The 13747-nt window shown below is 38.5% G+C and overlaps 1 long non-coding RNA gene across 3 annotated transcripts in view; it reads right to left on the bottom strand.

The window, feature by feature from the left end:
* The window catches only part of LOC123798267 (uncharacterized), a 174859-nt gene that overhangs the window by 126306 nt on the left and 34806 nt on the right, over nt 1-13747 (bottom strand). The gene's annotated exons all lie outside the window — the stretch shown is intronic.

The raw sequence follows: 13747 nt of genomic DNA, 5'->3' as shown, positions 1-13747 counted from the left end.
TAAGCCCGCCAGGCGCCCGAAAGCAACTAAGTTTTTAATATCTATCTCATTTACAGTAAACTTCATGAGATCTTATTTTTAATAGTTTGTCCCAGCATTCCTGTGGATTTTTCCACACAGGCGATCTTTATCTGCTAATAATAACAACGTTTGTACTTCCTATTCAATCTTTATAACATTTCTTTTCCCAATTTTACCTTTCTTCTTTTTTAAGATTTTACTATTTTTAAGTAATCTCTACACCCAACGTGGAGCTCAAACTCAGAACCCTGACATCAAGAGTCCCATGCTCTACTGACTGAGCCAGGGAGACACCCCCAAATTTTACCATTCTAATAACTAGAATTTAATTTTGGATAGAAGTGATATTAGAAAGGAAATTAAAGGGAATACTTATGAGGCTTTGACATGTATTGTAATATCTAGTGCAGATTGTATTGTACACACCCTTTAACGGGTTTATGATGTTCCCTTCTTTTGGTTACTAAAAGTTTTTATCATGGGGACGCCTGGGTGGCACAGCTGTTAAGCGTCTGCCTTCGGCTCAGGGCGTGATCCCAACGTTATGGGATCGAGCCCCACATCAGGCTCTTCTGCTATGAGCCTGCTTCTTCCTCTCCCACTCCCCCTGCTTGTGTTCCCTCTCTCGCTGGCTGTCTCTCTGTCAAATAAATAAATAAAATCTTTAAAAAAAAAAGTTTTTATCATGATTGAACTTATATTTCATCAAATGGCCATTTTATTCTGAATTCTTTACTTTGTTTCACATTGATATAGCGACATTAGCTTTCTACCAATCCACTCTTAACTAACATACTTTACATGTTTTTACTTCCAAACTTCCTAGCTCTTTATGTTTTAAGCATGTTTCTCATAAACAGCTTATAGTCAATTTTTTTTTCAATTTTAGTTTATTGTTGTTTTAATGGTTTTAATCCAAACAGATAATCTGAATTTCAACAGGCAAGCTTAACTCATTTACATCCCCTAGGATGTTTTTCATTTATTTGTGTCTTCTTTCCATCTTCTCAAAATATTTTTTCTATTGTTTCTTCAAACTACTTGTACATATATTTGCATAGAAAAAAATTACTTGTTCATATATAGGAATATTATACATTTCTTTTCACTATTTTTTACCTGCTGCCTTACTAAATTGTTGTACAAAATAGTTTTAGTTGATTTTTTAGGTTTCTAGATATACAATAATATCTGCAATTAGTCTTCCTTTCCTTTTCAATTTTTATGTTTATTTATTTATTCTTCTCTTGACTCCAGTAAAATGTTAAATAATAATGGCAATAATGGACAACCTCGCCTTATTGTTTTAAATTTTAGCCATCTTCATAGATACATATTTGAAACCTAAGCCCAAGTTAAGTCGGGCCAATAGTTATAAATCCTTACAAAAGCATTTTTCTCATACCCAGAGCCAGGTTGGGATACAAAAGCTTCCTTATCCTGCTTGCACTTGTGGGTAAACTTTTTTCTTTTTCTTTCTTTCTTTTCCTTTTCTTCTTCTTCTTTTTTTTTTTTTTTTTTTTAGATATAATTGCCACAGAACATTGTATTAGTGCCAGGTGTCCAGCATAGTGATTTGCTATATGTATATATTACAAAATGATCACCACAGTAAGTCTACTTAACATCCATCACCACATAGATGCATTTTTTTCTTTCTTGTGATAAGAACTTTAAAGATCGACTCTATTAGCAACAATAGCCATTTTCTTTGCTTTTTCACTTAGCATGTAGCCCTTTGAGGGTTCCAATTTAATGCAGGATCTCGGTTTCTATTCCCACCTTTTAGATAAACACTTAAATTCAAGATTAGGGAAGCTCCCTTCTGCTTCCAAAGGCAACTACATTTCCAACTCCCACTTACTGTGCTATTTGTTTTCCTTCTTATTTTTGATGGCTGGGCTTTCTTTGACTTTCTTATAATTCAACTATGAATTTTAATTTAAATTTTTAAAATGTAATATATTGATATAGCATAACAAATTTAAATATGAAAATTCTCTTACCCCAGTCCATCATCTACCCAGTTTCCACCATTACCCCTCCCCAGAAATAACCCCACAAGTAACCACTACTGCTTCTTGTATATCTTTCCAGATTTTCTTTATACTTGTATGATCAAATAAAAGTACCATACCACACACAATATCCTGTACCTTGCTTTTTTTCCCTCACTTAACAATATATCTTGGGAGATCTTTCTACATTTATACATTTAGTGCTTCCTCATTTTTATACAGACATGTCACATTACATTCCATGACAGAATGTAATTTAGCTGATCAATTCCCTACATTTGCAATATTTACATTTTCCCCTATTACAAACTATGTTGCAAAGAATAATTAATGTATAGATCATTTACGGGGACTACAAGTATAGCTATAGGATAAATTCCTCAAAATTATATTATAGGGTTAAAAGGTATGGGCATTTGTGATTTTTGACAATTATTACTAAATTGTCTTCCTTATAGGTTGTAACAATTTGCACTTCCCACCAACAATGCATAATCCTCTTAGCGGTACCGCTGCTTACTTAGCAAAAGTCCATGGTGGCAAACTGGACAGGAATGATTAGCTCTGAGTTTGGCTTCTACAGATTCCAATGCTCTACATCAGCTTGTGTACATCCCCTTAAAAGTTCAGTTGGTTTCTCCTTGCCCTGGTAGACTTCCCTGCTCACCTATCTTCTAAGGCAACTGCCCCTGGGGCTGGAAATGGCTACAGGTCTCTCTGATGTGCCACCCAGGTTCTCTGTGGCTCACCCCTTTCTCAAGCTCAGTCTTCTTTACGTCCACAGTTCTTCAAAAGCTCTAAACACAAATACGATTGCTTTTTTGCCTGTTTATCCAGGTTTCCTCATTAGAGATGAAACAAGGATCTTGCCCTCACGAACCATATTTGAAAGCTTTCTTATCTTTTTCTTTTTAAGATTTTATTTATTTTTGAGAGAGAGAGAGAGAGAGAGCACTCATGTGTGCATTTGAGCAGGGCAGTGGGGAGAGGGCAGAGGGAGAGAGAAAGAATTTTAAGCAGACTCAGCACTGAGCTTAGAGTTACTCCAGAGTTCAACACAGGGCTCGATGCCATGACCGTGAGATCATGACCTAAGCAGAAATCAAGAGTAAGAGTCTGGCACCTAACCAACTGAGCCACCCAGGCACCCTTTCTTGTCTTCTTTTTGAAATGAAATACCTCTAGTGCTTCCCAGTAATCATGATACTGGTTTGGAGGCTGAAATAGGATAGTTTATAATTGAGGGAATATCCATCAATTCCTACTTTGTTGAAAGATTTTTTATTCATCAATGTTTGTTGATTTTGTGAAAGACCTTTTAGTATACACAGAGAAAATAAGAATTTTGGAATATATTAAGCATTCTTAGGCCAAAGGGAGTCAAGACTAAGGATGAGGCCCAGGACTTAATTATAAGGGTGTCAGAGCTACAGAGGAGATTACATCCTCAATCCTGGTAAATCTATTCCCTGATTAGAAAGGACTAAGACCCTGAACCATGAAATAAGAACTTTGGTTTGATGCACTCAAAAATACTGCATCCTGGGGTGCCAGGGCAGCTCAGTTGGTTGAGCATTGGACTCTTGGTTTCAGCTCAGGTTATGGTCTCATGGGTCCTGGGAATGAGCGCTATGTTGGGCTCTGCACTCAGTGGGGAATCTGAAAGATTCTCTCCCACTACCTCTCCCCCTGGTCTCTCTCTCTCCCTCAAATAAATGGGTAAATCTTAAAAAAAAAAACAAACAAAAAAAAAAAAAAAAAACACTGAATCCCAAATCCTCCTGAATCCTCTTGGCCCACAGAACTGGCCTACACTTTAGTTAAAGACTCTAATACTTAATGAAAAAGAGGCACTTCTGCAGGCCTGATTCACCTGCCTCCAGCTGTCTACTCTTTCTCTACCCTTCCTCCCTCTTTACTTCACCACTTATAGCTTCCAGTCCTGCATTAAATCAGTGGGGAGTTTATAGTACAAGAGAATGACTTTCTTCCTATGTGAAGAGAACACTAATTCCAGGAACTATTGTTTAAATAATGTCACATGTTATTTAAAAGTAGAATGACTCACTGAACCAGTCTTACAGACTTGGAATCCACACCTGAGAAAATCTTAAGGGTTCAAGGTAGAAGTGACAAGAAATGACAGATTTTTCCATCAACTATTTCATGGCTATTTCATGACTGTAAAGTGACCATATTTCCAACCACTTAATGAGCCATATCTTCTACCAATATTCAAATGAAATGTTACTTCCACATCTAATCTGTTGATGCTGTAGAGTGAATGTTTGTGGCCTCCTCCCTGCACAAAATTCATATGTTGCAATCCCAACCCAGTGGGATGGTATTAGGAGATGGGGCCTCTGGGAAGTGCTTTTGTCATAAGGATGGAGCTCTCATAAATGGGATTTGTGCCTTTATTAAAGAGGCTCCAGAAGAATCTCTTGTCCCTTCCATCATGTGAGGATACAATGAAAAGTCTGTCACCTGGAAGAGAGACCTCACCTGATTGCCCTGGCACTCCCATCTTGGACTTCCAACTTCCAGAACTGTGAGGAAAAAATATCTGTTGTTTATAAGCCACCCGGTCCATGGCATTTTGTTATGGCAGCCTGAACAGACCAAGATAGTTGGCAAACCCTGTCAATTCTATCTCTAAAATATATATATATATTGAGAATCCATTCATTTCCTTCCATCTCCATTATATCTGTTTCTGGGCGGCCATCACCTCTCACCTACAGGAACAAAGTAACCTCATAACTGGGATCCACAGAACCACTCACCAATCCCTTCCCACAAACGTAAACAATCATTCAATTTCCCTGCTTAAAACCCCTCCCTGGCCTCTTTTTGAGGCTAAAATAAAATCTCAAATCCTTATCCAGGATTCCAATGCCCTGCCTGACTTGGCCACAGATTGCTACCCCCTCGACACACACACACACACACACACACACACACACACACACACACTACCCTCCCACTCACTCATTACAATGCATCCCAAACACCCAAATATTCAAGCTGTTCTCCCTCCAGGCTTTCCCTCCAGGCTTTGTTCCTGCTCTTCTCTCTACCTGGAGGTAGAGATGATCCACAAATTGAAAAACCATCTGCTACTCTATTTTATGATCTCATATATCTTTTTACTTTAACCAAGAAATAGTATATCCATTGAGAATCCACTTCTCAAAACTAATGGGATAAGTAAGAAAGAAAAATGGGAGGTGGAGAAGGAGTAATACTATAGCACAGCATGCTAATGAGCATGTATTTAGTATTGGATGGGCAAGATAAGGAACAAGAAGATAAGCCCCTACCTCTCCAGTCTCTTTTCCCCCACTTGAGAGAGACTTAAGAACCATGAACAACATGGAACTTCTCTTCAGGCTAAATTGCTAGCCAATGCATGACTGTGCTCCCTCATTTATAAATTTACACATTTCGAAGCTGTCATATTTAATGTCATTTTCCTGCTGAAATCAAGAATTAGACCACTGGTAAAGAAAAAAAAAAGAATTAGACCACTGGCATAATTGCAATGATTCTTATGGAGCACGAAACTAAATTAGGCATGAATGGGTTTATTCACAAGCATCCACCCTCCTAGAATTATGTTTTAGGGAAATGTATTACTTAACCCTAATTATTGGATCTTTATAATTCTGACAGCTTTCAAAACAAGAATTCTCTAGCTTCGTATTAAGGAACAAAATCTGCATTATTTACTTTCTATAGCTGTAATTGCTGTTTTACTCTTGATTCAAGTTGAAAGAAAGATCATACAAGTGGGGAGCATGAAATAAGAGGGCACACTTCTAGCCTGGCCAGCTCATTGAGTTCCCACTGAAAATGAATGAAGCAAGTACCACCAGGATTCTACAGAGTTCTAGCCTGGCCAGCTCATTGAGTTCCCACTGAAAATGAATGAAGCAAGTACCACCAGGATTCTACAGAGTTCTAAATTTTCAGTATATATTAAGCAGGTTCTCCAGAGAAACAGAAACAGAAACAGTAATATATCATATATATATATCAATGAGAAGTACGCTCATGTGATTATGGAATAGAAGGAAACAATGGAATAGAAGGAAAAGTCGATATGCACCCACTGTAGATATTCAGCATTTTCACTCATGCAGTAAGTACTCATTGAACACTTACCATATACAAGACAAATGGCGGCAGTGAATAAGACAAGATAGTGCTGCACTCATCAGAATTCTATTAAAAAAGATACTTTAAAAGTATAATGGCTAACATTTCTTTGCTACTGATTATGCATCAGATCCTCTGATAAATGTTTTATTCACATGCATTGCTCATTTACTCTTCACAAATGTAAATTAATCCTCATATTTTAAAAATTACATATGAAGGAAATGCAGTAGGCTGAATAGTGGCTTCCCAAAGATGTCCCTGTCCTAATCCACAGACCGTTCGCACATGTTAATTTATGTGGTAAAATGGGACCCTGCAGAAACGATTAACTTAAGAACAGTGGATTCTGGATTCCAGGTGAACCCAATGTAATCACAAAGGTCCTTATAAGAAGGAAGGAGGAGGATCCAACTCTTTAGTAGATGTGAAGACAGAAGCAGAGTGGAGTGGTTGAAGAAGCCTTGAACCAAGAAATGAAGGCAACTTTTAGAGGATGAAACAGGCAAGGAAAGAGATCCTTCCCTAGAGGTTCCAGGGGAAACCCATGCCTACCAACATCCTTGATGTTAGCCCAGTGAAACTTATTTGTCTTTGGACCTCCGGAAGGGTAAGGTAATAAGTCTGTGTTGTGTTAAGCCACTAAGTTTGTGGTAATTTGTTATGCCAGCAAAAGGAAACTAATACACGAAGACAGAACTTCTAGGAGGTGGGCGCAGTAAATCACTGGGTTCTCGATTTGGGCTCTACCTTCCAGTGACTGATTCATGAAATCTTCTATGGGAGCAGGTTATTTTGAAAATGCTCCTCGAGTGCCTCCCATATTCACTCACACTTGAGTAAAGGAGGTAAATGAGAGCCCAGCACTCTCTCTCTTAAAATTTATGCAGGACGTAGAACTTCCAGGCAAAAACAATATTCCGTTGCATACTGGTGATTATTTATAACTTCCCTAAGTTGTTATACCCCCTACCAAATGCCATGAAACATTGTAACTAAGTATACTGAAGATAAAGTCAAAATCATAAAAAGTACCATTTTACAAAGAGGTTTTACCTCTTTGTAGATTTACGTCTTCACAGATCACAGATCACTTTGCCAATACAGGTTTCCCCTGCTTTTTGTGTTAGCATTAGGCCACTTGGCTTTTATAAAAGACCTAACATCAGTACTTGTTTTCATTAACTGAAAGAAATCGGAAAAGGATTTTCACTTTTACAATGAAAGGTGAAAAGCGAAAATAGCAGTTTGTTTCGCAGCAAGCTGTGTTTGAGCACCATCCCATGCAGCTAGAGAGCCGACCCCCGGCTCCTTCCCCAGGGACCACCATCAAGCCACTGTAGATTTGAACTGTGTCTGTGAGCATCTGTACTTTATCACAATTTATTTTGTGCATCCTTTAGCAAGATGTGACCTAAGGTATCAGAAAAGCCTAAGAGAGGGGCGCCTGGGTGGCACAGCGGTTAAGCGTCTGCCTTCAGCTCAGGGCGTGATCCCGGCATTATGGGATCAAGCCCCACATCAGGCTCCTCCGCTATGAGCCTGCTTCTTCCTCCCCTACTCCCCCTGCTTGTGTTCCCTCTCTCGCTGGCTGTCTCTATCTCTGTCGAATAAATAAATAAAATCTAAAAAAAAAAAAAAGGAAAGAAAAGAAAAGCCTAAGAGAGGTGATTTTGGGGGTTGGGGAATGCTCAAAATTTTTTGCATATAAATTGTTATTGCTTCTATGTTGCTCATAGGAATATGCTATTTTTGAATAGTGGGTGAAACTTGCATTCTTTAAGACTTTTTGACTTTTCTGCATTTTATCTTTTGTACGTGTCTAAAACTCTCACTTAGAAATAAGTCAAGCAGAGAAAGACAACTATCATATGATTTCTCTCATCTATGGAACATAAGAACTAGAATCATCAGTAGGGGAAGAAAGGGATAAAGAAAGGGGGGGTAATCAGAAGGGGGAATGAAACATGAGAGACTATGGACTATGAGAAACAAACTGAGGGCTACAGAGGGGAGGGGGGTGGGGGAATGGGATAGGCCAGTGATGGGTAGTAAGGAGGGCACATATTGCATGGTGCACTGGGTGTTATACACAACTAATGAATCATCGAGGCTTACATCGAAAACCGGGGATGTACTGTATGGTGACTAACATAATATAATAAAAAATCATTATAAAAAAAAATTAAAAAAAATAAAACTCTCACTTAATCTTTTTGTATATATTTTTTGATATTCGAAAAAACAACCCCCCCAATCTGTATAGGTCCCTCTATACCTCTGTATATCTCAAAGTCCTTACGAATCCATTCATTCTTCCTTTATTAGCTCACTTACTCACTTAGACTCAGTGAAATCATTGAATGTTCAGCACGTGCAAGACTCCCCTCTACACATTCTTTGTACTTATGGAGATAAACAGACAAATTAGACCTAGTTCTTACCATCAAGAAACTTACTTCCTGTATGATTAATCAGCAATTTTTAAATTCCTTTATAGCCACACATTTTACATGAGATTACAATTGTTTGTCTGTGTCTCTCCTAAAACACCTCTTGTGGGCAGGCAGCAGGTCATATTCATCTTTATATCTATGGAATTCAATAAATGTGTGCTTTCATATGTTCCTGATTGACTGAATGAAACTAAAGGGAGACTAAGGTAAACACACAGAAAATCCACTCTAAAAATCAAAGAGAATATGGAAAATCATATTTAATTGGGAGGATTTTACCAGATGGAGATGGTGGATATGGCAGTGTCAGGGCTATAAGGTCACTAACGCCACCTTTTTTTTTTTCCACCTGAACACAAAGGAAGACAGTATTTTCTAGCCTTCTCAATCTTCATGGGGCCACGTGAGGCCATCTGGGATCATGTGGTTAGTTATGGCCCATGGGACATGAGTCAAAGGAATGTAGGCTACTCCCAGGCTCAGCCCCTAAAGTCAGCCTCCACTTAAGATTTTCTGCTCCCCAAGGGGCGCCTGGGTGGCACATCGGTTAAAGCCTCTGCCTTCGGCTCAGGGCGTGATCCTGGCGTTGTGGGATCGAGCCCCACATTGGGCTCTTCTGCTATAAGCCTGCTTCTTTCTCTCCAGCTCCCCCTCTCGCTGGCTGTCTCTATCTCTGTCGAATAAATAAATAAAATCTTTAAAAAAAAAAAAAAAAGATTTTCTGCTCCCCGCCTTTTTTTTCTTCTTTCTCAACAACTCTAGAGGTCACAAATCAAAGACACTGGTATTATAAAATGGAAAGATCTGGGTACCTAAATGTCTGCATGTAGTCAACTGCCTCCCTCCCCACCACTTTCATTAAGAATTGTGATATAAGCAAACATTAAACTTTTATTGTATTGAGCTCTTGAAATGTTGGGATTGTTTATTACAGTAGTTAGGCTCTGGCTTATACAGAAGAGGATGGCTTTCCAGGCAAAGGGAGCCACAGAAACAAAAGTAGAAAGGCAGGAAGAGATATCAAATGGTTGCAAAGTATAAGAAAGAAAACAGTCTCTCTCTCTCTCTCTCTCTCTCCCCCTCTCAAAAATAAATTTTTTTAAAAAGCTTTTAAAAAAAGAGAGAGGAGAGAGAGAAGGGCACCTAGGTGGCTCACTTGGTTAAGCATCTACCTTCAGCTCAGGTCATGACCTCAGGGACCTGGGATTGAGTCCCACATCAGGCTTCCTGCTCAGCAGGGAGTCTACTTTTCCCTCTGCCCCTCCCTCCACTTGTGTTCTCTCACCCTCTCTCCCTCTCTCTCAAAAATAAATTTTAAAAAATCTTAAAAAAAAAAAAAAAAAGGAGTCAGAAGAAATCAACCCTAATGAAAAACCGAGTCAGATGCCAGGAGGGCTTTGATTGATGAACTAATCTGAAAGAAAATGAAGAGCAATAATTTTCTAAAAGTGACACAATCAAAATAGTATTTTAGGAAGTATAACTTAACAGCAGTGCAATCTGGATAAAACTTTAAGTTCTTTTGATGGTTTGAAATCATGACTCAAGTTAGATTTTCGGAAAAGAGGATTTACTGACTAATAAGTCAGGCATAGCTGGATTGAAGGGTTCAACAGGACTCTGGACTCTGTGTCTCTTGCTAGATTACTCAGCTTTCCCCTGTAATGGTTTTATTTGCAAGACATGATGTTCCCCAGCAACTCCAATCTTACTTTCTACTGGCATCAAGTCCACCAGAACGAGATTCTCTTTCCCAACTCAGAAGTGAGTTTATTTTTAGACACCATGATTAACATGTGCAGCTCAAAATAAACCCTGTGCTCCGGTCCAGAGCACGTGCTCTGGGCTGCAAGAGAATAGAAACCGTTGGGGAGGAAAAGTTTTCCTTTTTTCCCTTCTCTGTTCTTTGGCTGATCTACTAATTAAACTGACATAAGACAGAACAACAGTAGAAAAATTTAATTTCATACATATGGGAGCTCATAAAAATGAGACTCCAAGAAGTAACTGAAGCAGGCAGCTTTTGTACCTTTTAGACAAACAATAAACTTGTGAAGAATCAACAAGATAAAGAAGTTGGGGTTTGGGATAGCACATTAATGAAGCAGTAACAAGGCCTGTTCATACAGCTTTCTCAGACCTGAATTTCCTACCTCTGGCAATAAGGGTGCTTTCTGGAGGCATCTTCTGGGTGCAGGGAGGATAGCCTTCACATGAGGATTTATTTCCTGCTTTCAGGGGGACAAAGGATGGTCAGGGTATCCTTCTGGTACCAGCTATTTAAGTAATTTAAACTCAAAATAATCAATATGCTGGGCACCTGTGTGGCTCAGTCGGTTAAGCGGCTCCCTTCGGCTGGGGTCATGAACCCAGGGGCCTGGGATCCAGTCCCATGTTGGGCTCCCTGCTCTGTGGGGAGTCTGCTTCTCCCTCTGCCCCTCCCTTCACGCGTTCTCTCTCTCTCAAATAAATAAATAAAATCTTTTTTAAAAAATCAATATGCCAAGGCATATTTTGGGGCAGCCTGCCCTGAACCCCATCACAACCTTATTATTATCCATCACTCATTGCAACAGTAATGCTGTGTAACTAACAACTACAGAGCTTCAAAAGCCTACAGTGATAAGCATTGTTGCTCACATGCCTGGGATCTGCTGGGAGTTGGCTATAGGAAGGCTCTGGTCCTTCCAAGGGCTTCCATGGCACAGCAGGAGTACAGAAAAGGAATCTGACACATGCAGAGCTTCTTGAAGCTTTGATCCACTTTCTCGTAATTCGATTGGCCAAAGAAAATCACACAGGTTGGGGACATAAATTTCAACTTTATAGGAGAAACCCCAAAGTTACATACTAAAGGATGTAATACAAAGAAGGATGAAGGGCTGGGCCCACTGATGCAAACAATCTACCACACCCATGAACATCCCATGGGCAGAGTGGGAGAGAGATGGTATTCCAAGGAAAACATGAACGCTATTAATGGAAAAAAGTGGTGGATAGATTCTAGTTAGCAAAGCCAACTGATGACCACTTCTGGCAAGATAAAATACAAACTAATACAGAGTTTTTGATAGTGGGAATGTAAAGAACGCAATGTCTGAAAAATGTTAGAAGTAGAATCATTAGTATTTGATGACTATATTTAGAAGTGAGAGAAACTGGCCCACAGATTCACACCTAAGTGGACTAGAGAACATGGCCCATCAGACTTGGGAACGTTGCGGGGGAAAGGGAGTGAAGGAAATGGTAAGTTTGGTTTTAAACACAGTGTACAGATTGGTGAAGAAAAAGAAAATTGTAGTGGAAGGGGGATAAATGGAAGATGCTCATCTAGCTAGTCTGAAGTATAAAAACTTTGAGTCCAGAATTTTCAGAAGTTGTACTTTGAATTTCGTCTCAGGTCTGTATAGCCAACTCTTCATCATACTGATCATTTTTATTCCAAAGATACCTTCTGGTATCTTAGAAGATGAGTTTCTAGAAAAAGCATTACTATTTTGTTTCTATTAACAAGAACGATTATGCTCCACCAGTACCATAATATCCCGAAGAGCCCAATATCATGTGATGTTTTCAGGATAGCAATAAGAAAATATTTAACTCGATTCAATTCAGCCTTCATGTCATGTTTATTTTGTTAGTGTCTGATTCCCTTTAAATGAGAAATCAGGGTAGAGATTTTATTGTGAATTTTTAACCAGAACATCTCTGCCCTATGACCATCAAGAGAAGCGGCAACCTGATATTACCTTTCTAAAAATAGATATCTTTAGTGAAGGATAGCTTTCTGCATTCTACAGTTAATACCCTAAGCAGTTTCTTGTATCAGATTTTCTTTTCTCTCTTCTGCAGGTGCAGTTACAGCCTCTTCTTTTTAGTTCTACCCTCAAAGCGGTAGATCAACTTGCTCCTAGAGAATTTATCAACACAGGTAGTTCAGAGAGATTAAGAGGAAGAACATGGGTTGCAGAATCAGACAAGCTGGGCCACTTTCTAGTTATGTGACTTTAGGGGAATCACTCAATCTTTCTGTGCCCCAGTTGCATCAAAGTACTTCTACCTTTCATGTCTCACCAAAGGGATATCAAGCCCAGATGATGTCTTAATCAGAAAAGTGAATATCAGAGAAATATTTTCATTGGTAAAATTAATGACTTGCTCATCATCATAATCATTAATCAGATATCACTGGGAAAATTAGTGATGTTCCAGATACTTATTGGCTGAAATATATCAGAAGTGCTTCCACACTTAACAAAGAGCTAGCTTTTTTATTTTGTAGTATGAACTGTTTTGTCCTTGCTTGCAAATACATGTGTAATAAATGTCTGTATAAGTGGTAAAATTTTGTCTGAGACTTGCTTTTATTATAATCTGTGATCAAAGTGTGGGGAAATGGACAACCTTCACCCGCCTCAAACTTTTCCATGGTTACTATTATCTGACAAAAAGAATCTTAAGGGTTGTATGTGGCCAAATAGATTAAAGTCCATTTGCAACAGTAGTTATGTTGCGTAAATATTTTTGAAATAAAGTATAAGCAATTAGTTCTAGGTTCAAAAGTCATAAAATGAAGAGATCATGTTTAGAACCCCCCAGTACTACTAATTTTAGATGGTGAACTGATATTTGCTGCTATTGTAATTTTAAGGGACTTTACTTGCCAGCCATTTAAATATATTATTTGTGATCAAAGTTCAGTACAACAGGTAGCATAAATTATTTTAGCTTTTAAGAACGAAGCAAACAATACATATGGTTAAATTCATCCCTTGACTGCATTCTTGTTTAAATTCTAAAATATGGGATCATAAGAATGAGGTATGAACTTAATGGAATAATGGGTTCTTGCACAACTCCCAGGGACCAGAAAAATTGCCCTCCATGATAGGAAAAACGTTCAAAGGTATTAAAAAAGAAAGAACTCTATTTTTCCCTACTGGAATTCAATTACTAAACTCTGGGGATGTTTTTAGTACAACTTTAAATTTTCAATAGTACACTAGGTAAAAGGTGACCTCTAAAGCAATTTTATACAGCTTTTGATCAAAGTATGTATGTCTTATGTACCTTAGACAGATGTTGAGACAC

Source organism: Ursus americanus, chromosome 1 (assembly GCF_024610735.1).
Source record: "Ursus americanus isolate L20-20 chromosome 1, mUrsAme1.1.p, whole genome shotgun sequence".
NCBI classification, from domain to species: domain Eukaryota; kingdom Metazoa; phylum Chordata; class Mammalia; order Carnivora; family Ursidae; genus Ursus; species Ursus americanus.
The sequence above is the reverse complement of the archived record's forward strand: the minus strand, read 5'-3'. Positions and strand labels throughout refer to the sequence as shown.